We start from the raw sequence: 12,553 nt of genomic DNA, 5'->3' as shown, positions 1-12,553 counted from the left end.
TATATATATATATATTATTCCTATTTTCACCCAAAAAAAAATTATTACTGTTGGTCCGTTTGGATGGCATGGATTTGGATTTAGATTTGAGGGGCCGAAATGCAATTTGGCCCAAATCCATCATGGATTTCAAGGGTTCAAATCCGTTGATTTGAAATTCCCTCACAAACCCAAGAATTTAGAAATGGGAAAATGATATGTTTACAATATTTTTACAACATTTTTATAACAAATCTTAAGTGGTAAGTTGTTATTCGTTGTTATTGTTGGGGCAAAAAAGTAATCTTAGTGTTAGTTTCAAATTTAAACCAATAACAACTAATCACCTGTGATTTGTTGTAAAAATATTGTAAAAATATTGTTGACGTACTATTTCTCTTTAGAAATCCCTCACCCTCACCCTCACCCTCACCCTCGTGCTCTCTTCTCAATTTTTAATCAGCTCCAGAAACTCTACCAGGTTCTCTTTTTTTTCGAGAAATGTGGACCATATCTACCATTCCACTAAAATAACCCTAATTATTTAAAATTATTTAAAATTGTTGAGTCGATATCCGTCTAAAAAAAACTTTTACCTATCAATTTTAAGTAGAACGGTAGAGCACACTTTTCCGTTATGTTGATTTTATAATTTCTCCTCTTCCTCGCCCAAGCTCTCTCTCTCTTTCGCACGACAGTACAGGTTTGTCTCTCTCGACTCTTATCTTCCTCTTTTGTGTTTTGGATGTTCAATTGTGAAGAAATGTGATCTGGGTTTCTCTTATTTTGATTGGTGAAGGTTGATTTCTTGTCTAATTTTGGTGGTTTTGTTTGATCATATGGGGAATTGATGATTAATTTGTGTTTTATTTGGCTGATTTTTTCTAGGTTTTGGTTAGATTTTTCTGAGATTGGTTTTCCTGTTTTTCTTGTTAATATGTTTAAGCTCTGCTATGTGGACTAAGTTGGGTGTTTGATGGATTTGAACTATCTATTATTTTCAATTTTTAATTTTTTTTTTTAAATTTTTTTTGTTTGATTAGCTCTGTAAATGACTCTGATTGTGGTTTTATTTATCTCCTCTATGCAATGATTTTTTCTTTGTTATTTCTTGGACTTAGTTGGGGTTTCTTAGGGATTTCCTGGTTTTGTGATTGTTTTAATTCATTATCGTTTAGGACATGTATGGCTATATTTCATCCAAGAAGTCATTGTATAGCTTTGAGGTGTATTTGTTCTATGTGTCTGGCAACTGCTGCTTGATCCTTTTAGTTTAATATGCTGTTATTTACTTGGTTTTATCTTTATTTTTAGTTATGCGGATAGATACTGCAAGAGAATAAACTACAGAACCTTCTTTTTATGTTCTGCTGGATTGCTCTCTTAATTCATTACTATTTCAAAAACCATCTTGGCTACGTGCGTGACTATTTTTCATCCAACAAGTCATTGTATAGCTTTGAGGTGTATTTGTTCTGACTATGTGTCTGGCAACTGCTGCTTGATCCTTTTAGTTTAATATGCTGTTATTTACTTAGCATTATCTTTATTTTTAGTTATGCGGATAGATACTGCAAGAGAATAAACTACAGAACCTTCTTTTTATGTTCTGCTGGATTGCTCTCTTAATTTATTACTATTTCAAAAACCATCTTAGCTTTATATTAATTTTCCTTTGGATTTTTCCCTTGGCTTTGTTATCTATTTTTGTAGGAGAATGTGTTTTTCCTGTTATGCCCATGTTGTTGAGCTTCCCTTAGCTAGATACTTCCAATCTTCTAGAATTGGGTGGATGATATTAGTTCTATTGTCTTTCAGACTTAAGAACTGTGTGAGATTTCTTAGAGATGAATATGGACTACATAGAAATTTTATGTTTTTCCTTTCATTTCTTCTCGTCTCTTTGTAAAATCTTCTAATTGAGGTTCTCCTTTAAATGCCTTTGATACAAAGTTATGCAGTTAGAACTTAGAAACAGGACATTGCTAAGCGCATAACATTGCTTCATTCTCCCATAAGAATGGCTGGTGGGTGAGGTCCAGGCTTAAAACCAATTGGGTGGATGTATAACTTACCAATAAATAAATAAAGCTTGTATGTGTTTGTGTAATTTTATATCTGCATACATGTGGTGTTTTATGATTAATTATTTATTAGGAACTATAACTATTTATGGGCCTTTTCACATATTTATAGTGTGGTGTAGTGGATGATAGAGATGGATTATAAGAGTACCATTTAGAGCAGAAAAGGTAATTAAAGAAGTTGATGAGGCTGAGTGCAGCTAACAACCAATAAAAAGGATCAAGCCTATCCTTGTTGAGGTCATTGTCACTAAGCCATCCACCAGAAGAACTTGAGGTAATTTTGTGCACTAGGGAAATTAGCAAAATGTAAGGGATGGATTGAAGAGAAGCTGGAGGGATGTGGAAGCTTGTTGCGATCCGGGTGTTCATTGCCCTCCCTTGGGCAACTGTGCAAAGTCTCCATGAACTTTCACTTGCATTTTGAATTTTAATGCAGGCCTTGTCAAGGAATTTGCAACATCATGACTATCTTTGAGAATATATATTTACACATTAATAAGAACAAGACTTAAATGATGTCTTTTTGTTAGTTCTCTTTGTTTACCAGTTGGTCTCTACTTGTACCTTTTTTATCCTTTTTTCAGTAAACTTGCAAAATTACCACCTATTGAAAAAATCAATGAATCTGCAAAATTGCTTGTATTCTTTTTTACAAGTTACTGGGCTGCTTACCTTTATTTGTGTTAATTATTTATTATTCATATTTTTAGTTGCAATTAAATTGATTTGTTTAGTGTGAAAGTTTTGAATTCTGAATTTTTGGTTGTTGGAGTATATGGAACATGGCTGAGAATTCTGTTAGAAATATAAAACTGTTGGGATAAGAGAATTACTTTCTATTCACAAGTTGGAGAATCTTCTGAGCTTGCTTTTTTTTGGTTTTTTCATTGGGTTTTTGGGACTGTTTCTAGGTATTTTTCTGGTATGATTTACAGAGGGTAATTTGAGGGTCATAATGAGGTTTTTCAGTAGAGTTTTGGATAATTTGCAGGGATGCTTTGCTGGTTTTTGAAGGTGTTTAGAGCTAGGTTTGCAGTGGGGTTTTTAGTAAGCTCTTGGCTGGGTTTCACTGACTGTTTGGAATTAATTTTCTGGTTTTTGGGATTTGCTATTATAAATTAGTAGAATTCAATTGTTTTGTTTTATTATGTTAAGTCACTGGTTGTCTTTTTCTTTTTTTTCTTTTTTTTTTTAATAACTTTAGAAAATGCAAAAGTAGGTGCTTATAAAAACATAGCTATTGACAATTGGATTATCAATGGATTTTTCATTATCTCATGTATTTATTAATTGGATTATCAATGGCTTTTTCATTACCTCATGTATTTATTAAAATTGTTACAAAATTATAATGTAGAAGGATTAAGAAAAATAATAATTAAAAAATATATTTTATTGATCTTAAATCCATATTCAAATCCAAATCCAAATTTAGGTATCCAAACAACAGAATTTCAAATGATGAATTTCAAATCCTTCATTGTTTAAAAACACCCAAACAAGGAATTTTTAAATCAATGAATTTCAAATCAAGGCATTTCAAATCAATGAATTTCAAATTCAAATCCAAATCTAAAAGTTGCCATCCAAACACAACCTATAAGAATTTTGATTACATGTAGTTATATAACATATGAATATCTATTTTACTATAATAATTTCTTACATCTTATTTACTAAAGGTAATATCCGCTCAATAAAAAGATCCCAAGAATGATAATAAATATCATCTTTCAATAATAAACAACTGAGTTTTATTAAGATATTGTCACAATATTTGAAATTCCATAATACGAAGATTTTTATTCATACTTCCCCCTTATCATCTTACATTTTATGCGTCTAGCTATAATGTTTAGTTTATTTAGTTTTTAATAAACATCATTTTAAGTAAGAATGTATATATATTTTTTAATTTTTTTTTTATGAATAAGATAACAAAAGACATTTGTCATTGAATTATATAAAATTATAGGTTTAGAAGATTAAAACCTAGTAAATCAGTGTTCTTTTGGTAACATATAGAACACCCTATATTACCATTCCTATTTTCCAAGCATGACTACCACATAAAACTAAAAAAATATTAAGGAAGTTTTTGGGATATTAAAATTTAGTGGGAGTAGTTTAAACATTGCACAATTGGTTTGGGGGGGGAGGGGGGGGGGGGTGGATTGCTTGGTTTTAATGTTTAGGGGAGGAATTGTGAACTAACTCAAACATAAAGGAAGAAAGTGGATTTTTTTTAGTAAAACTATGTTAGTGCGTAAAAAAGAAAAAAGAAAAAAAAAAAAACAAAGATGCAACCTAAGAAAAATGAGCATGAAACAATGAATTTTAGCTTACTAAAATTGACTAACCAAATATGTTTAGGGACATAACAAAATGTCACAACATTTTGTCATTAACTTTATTTTTAGTTATGGTAGTCTCGATCTGATAGTTTATTATTTTATTTTGATCTATAAGAAATTATACCTGAATAGTTGTAAAAATATTGTGATAGCAACAAAATGTTACAACATTTTCTCAATACCTTTATTTTCAATTATGATGGATCTAGTCTAATAATTTTTTATTTTATTTTGACCTATAAAGAACATACACTTTAGAAATTGTGAAACTATTGTCACAACAAAATGTCACATTTTCACAATACCTTTATTTTAACTTTATGGTTGGTCCTGTATGATATTTTATATTCTTGCTTTAGTTTATTTTGATCTATATGCTACTGACACCTTTCCAGCTATGAAAATATCGCGCCAACAACAAAACCATCATCCACTCTCTTCCATCATCCTCGTTAAATGCAAAGAAATAATAAAAACTAAAATACACAACAACAATGCATATTTGAGTACTATAGCTAAAATGCATTTTGTACAATAGATTCATAAGTTTACGTGGATGACTTTTAGGATTAGTTGGGCAAAATTTGGCTATGTCATTTTGCACGAACTGATGTGAATATTTTAAAAAACATACACCTCAGCAGTTGTGAAAATATTATGACAACAACAAAATATCACATTTTAACAATTCATTTATTTTAAATGTGGTACATCCTAGTACTTTAAGTTGTGGTACAAAATGTCATATTTTTTTCTCACATTTGATTGTTCCATTGTCACATTAGGCAGTACCAACATCAAATATGACTATACTTCTGCCACGGTTTCATTGTCATATTAGGCAGTACCTACGTCACACGTGACCAAAATACCCTCGAAACTCTCAAAAATTACTGGGATACCCTTAAAATCGAAAAAATGACTGAAATACCCTCTAAACTTAGAAAATTACCGAAATACTATTAGAACCTAAATTGGCCGAGATGTCCCTAAAACCTAAAAAATAACCAAAATGACCTTGTAACCTAAAAAGTGAATAAAATACCCTAAGGACCTAAAAAATTACCTTAATGCACTTGAAACCTAAAAAATTTATAGAAATACCCTCGAAACCTAAGAAATGACCAAAATACCCCCTCAAAACCCTCTAAAATTATCAGAATACTGTAGATACTTGATTTTACACCCATAATTTAATTAAGGAAAATGACTGGAATGATCATTCATGTATCCTGAAAATCATGATTGCATTACATGCATAAATTTGCTCTAGCATTACATGCATTAATTTTTTTCATTGCATGTCATAAAAGTGATCTTGAGAGTCTAACGATCGCAACAGTGTGTTCGATTTCCAAATCAAACCATCGAATTGAAAGATATCGCATGACCAGTTTTGCACGGTCAGTTAATTTAAATTAATTCTTGAAAGTTCAATTAGTGTATAAAACACTATGAATGTTTAGACCCCCAATTTACAAATTACCAATTCAAGCTTAATGTTAAACAATTAATGTGCGGAATATGAATATAAGCTTAATACTGAATTGATAAACAATCTAAACCAAATAAAATCACATCCACAGTAGAAATTAAATGGAAAAGATTAAGGGAAGAGAGATGCAAACAGAAGGACAACACACAATGTGTTATCGAAGAGGAAACCGAAACTCTCGACGTAAAACCTCTCCACTGCCCTCCAAGCGGTAAATAATCCACTAAAGAATGTAGTTGGGATACATGAACAGCAGAAGACCCTCCAAGCCTAATCTATCCAATGCACCTAAGCCCTCCAAGCTCCTACTCCAACGAAGTTACTCCGAAACTATTTCTTCTTTAGCTTCCCGGATTCTGCTACATGACCATAGCATCAACCAATATGAAATTAGTCCCTTCTTAACTGCTTCCCAAACACCAAATGGCCTTCTCACAGATATGGGTATGGTGAGAAAATGTTTTGGTAATGTACCTCTCAACGATTTGACAATGGAGAAGAAGAAAGTAGAAGAATTTGAAGAGTCTCTATATGTAAATTGTGGATGAATCAATCTTATTTTTCTCTAAGGTTTCTCTCTCAAAATTCTCTAGGGTTTCTCTCTCAAAATTCTCTCTGGAAGCACTCTGAATATCGTGGGTATAAGGGTCTATATATACTAGGGTGAGAAGGAATGTGAAAAGTCATTTTTTCCCAAACAGGGTGGTTTGGCGACTTGATCTCGCGACTGAACTGAGTTGCCAGTTCAAGCCGCGAGCTAACGGCCTGGCCAGGTTGGGACTTTTATCCTGTAGTGCAACAGCTGACATGACTCTTTAGCTCCCCTGCATGCTCCACACGTGTGCCAACTTTGGCGGCTTGCCAGTCGTGAGTCACCCGCGAGTCCAATCGCGAGTCTCTGCATCCTTGCACAATCTTGAGCATTTCTTTACACTCTCTCACTCACTACCCTTACATGATTCCCACCTAAATACAGGGTAACTAATTACTAAAATACAAGCAAATTTGGCACGGAATAAAACCAACAAGATGGTTGATAAAATTCAACCTTACAATTTTCCCCTTTGGCTATTTCGTGACAAAATCCTAAAACAAACTCTAGACTTAATATGTGAGTTGGAAACAGTTGAACAAAACTCACTCACACATAATTTTAGAATTTGATAAGCTCTTGAATCATATGAACAAGAATCTCCTGAAACATAACAACACAGTATCATCATTGTATGCAGAAAAACTTGTAATTGCATATAAGACAAGCACAATGCAATCAAGCAAAATTGGAATGAGAAATAAACCATGGCTTGACCAAATAGGCAATCACTATAAAATAGTGACCACAATGCTCATTCACACTTGGAATGAATATCCGAACATACAAGCCAATAAGCTCAATGCAAATCACTTGCATGCCCAACACTCAACTAATGCGCAATACATAAAGTATATGCATCTAGGAACAAAATCCTACAAGGGTACAAGAGTGAGAATACTTAAAGAAAATGCATAACATTTAGCTAGAAGTATTAGAGAGCAAAACATAAAGGCTGCATAAGCATGGTACAAACCATAAAAGCCTACAAAGACATGGAAACAAATCCTAAAAGCTTACAAAAGTAGCATGGGCACAAACTAGAAACATTTTAAATAGCTAAGCATAATCATGAACTATGAGCAAAGCAAAAACATAGTAAATATAACACAAAACTCTTTCGCTCTTTCTCCCCCTATCATGAATCATAGAAGCTGTGATGAACTTGGAACATTTATACCTGCAACCTGAAACACTTGCACAAAACACATTAGACCCTCAAAGTATGGCAAGTAATAAAAAGACAAGTATAATGAATTTCTCCCCCTACAAATGTGCACAAGAAATAGTATACTCTCCCCCTTTTTTACACGAATAGACAAAGGGGTCAATGAGAAAAAGAGGGCAAGAGATGAAGGTATGAATTGTGATAATGATGCATGAGGGAAAAATGAAAAGTATTTGAAAACAACCTTGAAAATAGCTCTCAATATGCAAAACATGCGATTTTTGCGACTGAGCCAAGTCGTGTAAAAGTCGCCAAAACAAGCCGCGAGAAACCTAGAAACCAAGAATTTGAAAATTTATCTAAGTGTTTTTCGTGACTGGAAATTCTACCTGCGAGAGAGTCACGAGGTGAGCCGCGTAAATTTTTGTGTACCCCTCGCAACTCGACCTTCCACCCACGAACAAGTCGCCATACTGAGCCGCGAGAAACATAAAAACCCAAATTTTGAAAAATATCCTAAGTATTTTTCGCGATTGGAACATTGACCTGCCAGTGGGTCACGAAAAATCTCTATGTGGGTTTGCGACTAGGGCATGTGACTAGACCAACCCGCGACTGAGTCGCTAGAACAGGGCAACACTGTTTTTGAAGATTTTGATAATTTTTTGCAAAAACAAAATACTTTCCAAAAACAACTAAAACACTCAAAAATCTTTTTGTGTTTGATCAGCAAAAATTAAGCATGTGAAAACACATTTAATCAAGTACAATCACACAAATGAATATGGCATTCATTGAACGTAAACATGTGTGATGTGTGTGGATATTAACAATGAGATAGTCCTTAGTCTAAAATGAAGCTTCATTGATCAATTCAACCAAGACATACACAATTAGCACTAGATAATGTAACCCATCTCAATTATATAAATATGCATATATGACCTCCACAAAACTTGATAACATAACTTTGAAGCTTTTCATTTGGCTCCATATACATCATATCATTTGATCTTTTTGAATCAATACATCTCATTGTGAGATCGATGCCTGAAATTTTTGATATTTCAATTTGATGAGTTAGCCTTTGGCTCTTTGGGCATCATATAATTTTCATAAACGTCGTTTTCCCTTTTTCCTAGTCAAATACTAGTATGTGCGACCGACTTTTGTAGCTCAATATCTCTTTTCATTTGGAGATTTACATTTGGTGAGCTCTTTTAAGCAATGACAATAAAATAAATGAGTGTGAAGATATATAGGCACAAGTCTATGCATGTCTCAAGATCAACATAACCATTCACTAATCAGTCATGACAAGATCAACATAGATGTCAAGATTTCTTCCACAATGATATAAGTGCACAGGGAACAAGCTACGCTCATAAATGCACAAGGTCATTAGTACAAAGGTAAAAGGTAAAACATGTTTTAAGACAAAACTCAATAATGTCGATCAAACTTTTTGATTTTCTATTTTTTATGCGTTTTTGGATTTTTTGACACAAAAACTAGAAAATATTGATCAAAAACAATGTAAAAACATTCAAAGTAAAAAGCAAACAAGCACAATTTACAACACATGCTAGAACGGTAATAGAAAGCACTCAACCAAACAAAGTCACAAAGTGTAGGAAGTGTTAATGCATGGACATGTTGTAATGCTTATGCATGAGTACCCTTCTTCACCCACACGGCATGTGCGTTTGGGGTGATATCCCTAGAGGATTGGGTACAAGTGTTTTGACTTCCAAACCTTTTGTTGAAGCTTGCCAAACAGGTGGTGAGTGCATCAATCATCCTCATCACATCCCTCATTCCAGGATCACCATTTCGACCTCTTGATGACTTAACAGCCCAAGTCCTCTTGTCATTTCTTGGTCCTCTTGACCTTTGATCAGTTGCATTCTTCAATGCTCTAAGCTTATGACAATTAGGTCGGGTGTGTCCTTGAAGTCCACAGTGATGGCAAACATGGTTTGTTCTAGGACCTCTTTGTGATCTTGGAAAAGATGTCCCTCTGGCTTCAGACCTGACCACAGATTGGTTCTGGGGCTTATTCAACACCCTTTGGTCAACCATAATCTTCTTCTTTTCAACCTTTGCCTTCTCCACAGTAGCGGCAACTACAACCGGTTCTTTTGCCTTCACAAACTTCACTTCTTTAGAGATATTCACAGTTGAACTACTTTCTCCAGTATATCCCAATCCGGTTCTATCGGAGAACGATTTTTGTTGGGAAAGGACTTCATCGAGCTTTTTAGTGGAGACCCTCTTTATCTTGACATTTGCTTGAACCACTTCAAGCTCAAGAAATTTGACCTTTGTGTAAGCTTTAGTCAGCTCACCATTCAGCGTCTCTATTTCACACTTGGCCTCCTTATAACACACTAGAAGACTTTTATAGTCCTCCTCTGCCTTCTTCATCTTCTTCACGGTTGCCATGGCCACCCATGCATACTCTCCCGACTTCTCAAGGAGTGAGTTGTAGTTCTCTTGAAGACCAGCTGTGCTTTCATCTTTTTCAGCATTTGATTCTTCAACAACTCCCATCCATTCTTTATCACTATGCTCCCCAAGCTCTTGCACAAGCAAATTCAAGTCCTCCGAAGACTCAATGGTCATGAGTGCAGAGTAATTTCCCTTTCTAAGATGGAGACCATCTACAGATCCAATGATGTTATTGCCCGGATGGTTTTTGATCACTTTTGATGATGGCTTCTTTGTGGTGGACACTTCATCATTCCGAGAGATAGGAGGATGAACTTCCGGAGAAGTGAGAGGGCTTGATGTTCTGGACATTGATCTTGCTTCCAATCTTGAGTTCATAGGAGTTGATTCCTTTTCTAGTGTAGGTCCTTTAACTTCAATATCTTGGGCTTCGCCCTCAGTTGTGAGTTCTTTGGAGCTTGGCCCTTCTCCATCATCAACCATCTCTACCTTTGTTATAGCATCATCAACTTCCACATTGATGGACTCCATTACCGTCTTTGTTCTCTTGTTGAATACTCTATATGCCCGGCTATTAGCAGAATATCCAAGGAAGATGCCTTCATCACTTTTCACATCAATCTTCCTAAGGTTCTCACGATCATTGAGAATGTAACACTTGCTTCCAAATACTCGGAAGTACTTCACTTTTGGCTTCTTTTCATTCCAAATTTCATATGCGGTCTTCTTTGTTCCTGCTCGAAAGAATATTCTATTACCAATGTGACATGAGGTGTTCACGGCTTCTCGCCAAAACTTTTGAGGAATTTGCTTGTTGAGTAGCATAACTCTTGCCATTTCTTGAATCACCCGATTTTTCCTCTCAACCACCCCATTTTGTTGAGGAGTTTTGGAAGCTGAAAATTCCTTTCTGATTCCATTCTTCTCACAAAATGACTCAAATCTTGCATTCTCAAACTCCTTGCCATGATCACTCCTTATCTTGACAATAGGAACCCCTTTCTCATTTTGTAGTCTCTTGCAAAGAATTTTCAATTTCTCACACGCTTCTAATTTTTCTCTAAGAAATTCAACCCAAGTGTATCTTGAGAAATCATCAACAATGACCATAATATACCTTTTTCCCCCCTAGACTTTCAGTTCTTGTAGGCCCCATTAAATCGACATGAAGAAGCTCTAAACACCGTGAGGTAGCAATCACATTCACCTTGTGATAACTTGCCTTTGTTTGCTTTCCCATTTGGCATGCACCACAAATTGTCTTCTCTACCTTTCCAAACTTTGGAAGTCCCTCAACAGCTTCAAGTTTAGATACTTTAGCTACTTGTTTGAAACTTGCATGCCCAAATCTGTGATGCCAAAGTTCCAACATGTCAACACAACCACTTCTACAAGAAATTGGTGTCGTAGGAATTACTCCGTAGCAATTGTCGGTAGTCCTATTTCCCTTCAAGACTTGAATCCCTTCTTCATCAATGATTATGCACCCCTTCTTTGAAAATTGAACAAGGAAGTCTTCATCACATATTTGAGTAATGCTTAAGAGATTCGCCTTCAGCCCTTTGATGTATAAGACATCCTTCAATAGAGGTAATCCCGGTATCTCAACAGTTCCTTTGCCAAGAACTTGAGCATGACTTCCATCACCAAATGTCACATAGTTACCAACCTTTTCTTTGAGAGACTTAAACAGTGATTTATCCCCTGTCATGTGACGAGAACAGTCACTATCAAGATACCATAAACATGAATTAAATACCTTCAATGAGGTGTGCACAAATAGGCAAGCATGGGACAAGCATTCTTGACCTTCAAACAGAAACTTATCTTCATTTTCCATGCTCTTGCTAGATTGAATTTTCTTTTTCAGATTATCAAGCTCATCACACAATATTCTATTTCTTCTTTTATACTTCTTAACCAACGAAGTAGATTCACATAAACTATTGTGTAAGATGTGATTCTCATTTTCTAAAAATTTCAGCATGTGAACAAACATTCTAGCATGTTTCTTTATTTTTAATAACTCTAGGGGTTCTTTGTTAGGGCACCCTTCAAACATACTCATAGAGTCATTATCACAAACATTTAAACCACAATTCAGCATAGCATTTTCCATGGCTTCATCCATAGCTAAGGGGTCTAGGATCGCACTTAGGTAATTAAACCACAGCAAGTGCATCGGCTTTGATACCAAATGAAAGTTCAATTAGTGTATAAAACACTATGAACGTTTAGACCCCCAATTTACAAGTTACCATTTCAAGCTTAATGTCAAACAATTAATGTGCGGAATATGAACATAGCTTAATACAGAATTGATAAACAATCTAAACCAAATAAAATCACATCCACCGCAGAAATTAAATGGAAAAGATTAAGGGAAAAGATTAAGGGAAGAGAGATGCAAACACAAGAACAACACAC

The 12,553-nt window shown here is 34.7% G+C and overlaps 1 long non-coding RNA gene across 1 annotated transcript; it reads left to right on the top strand.

Moving 5' to 3' along the window:
* Positions 1-372: 372 nt before the first annotated feature.
* Positions 373-2,753, top strand: LOC126691657 (uncharacterized). Its single transcript, XR_007644815.1, has 2 exons — positions 373-682; positions 2,176-2,753. It is a non-coding gene; the product is annotated as an uncharacterized LOC126691657 (long non-coding RNA).
* Positions 2,754-12,553: the final 9,800 nt, after the last annotated feature.

Source organism: Quercus robur, chromosome 1, assembly GCF_932294415.1.
Source record: "Quercus robur chromosome 1, dhQueRobu3.1, whole genome shotgun sequence".
In the NCBI taxonomy this organism is placed as follows: Eukaryota; Viridiplantae; Streptophyta; class Magnoliopsida; order Fagales; family Fagaceae; genus Quercus; species Quercus robur.
The sequence above is the reverse complement of the archived record's forward strand: the minus strand, read 5'-3'. Positions and strand labels throughout refer to the sequence as shown.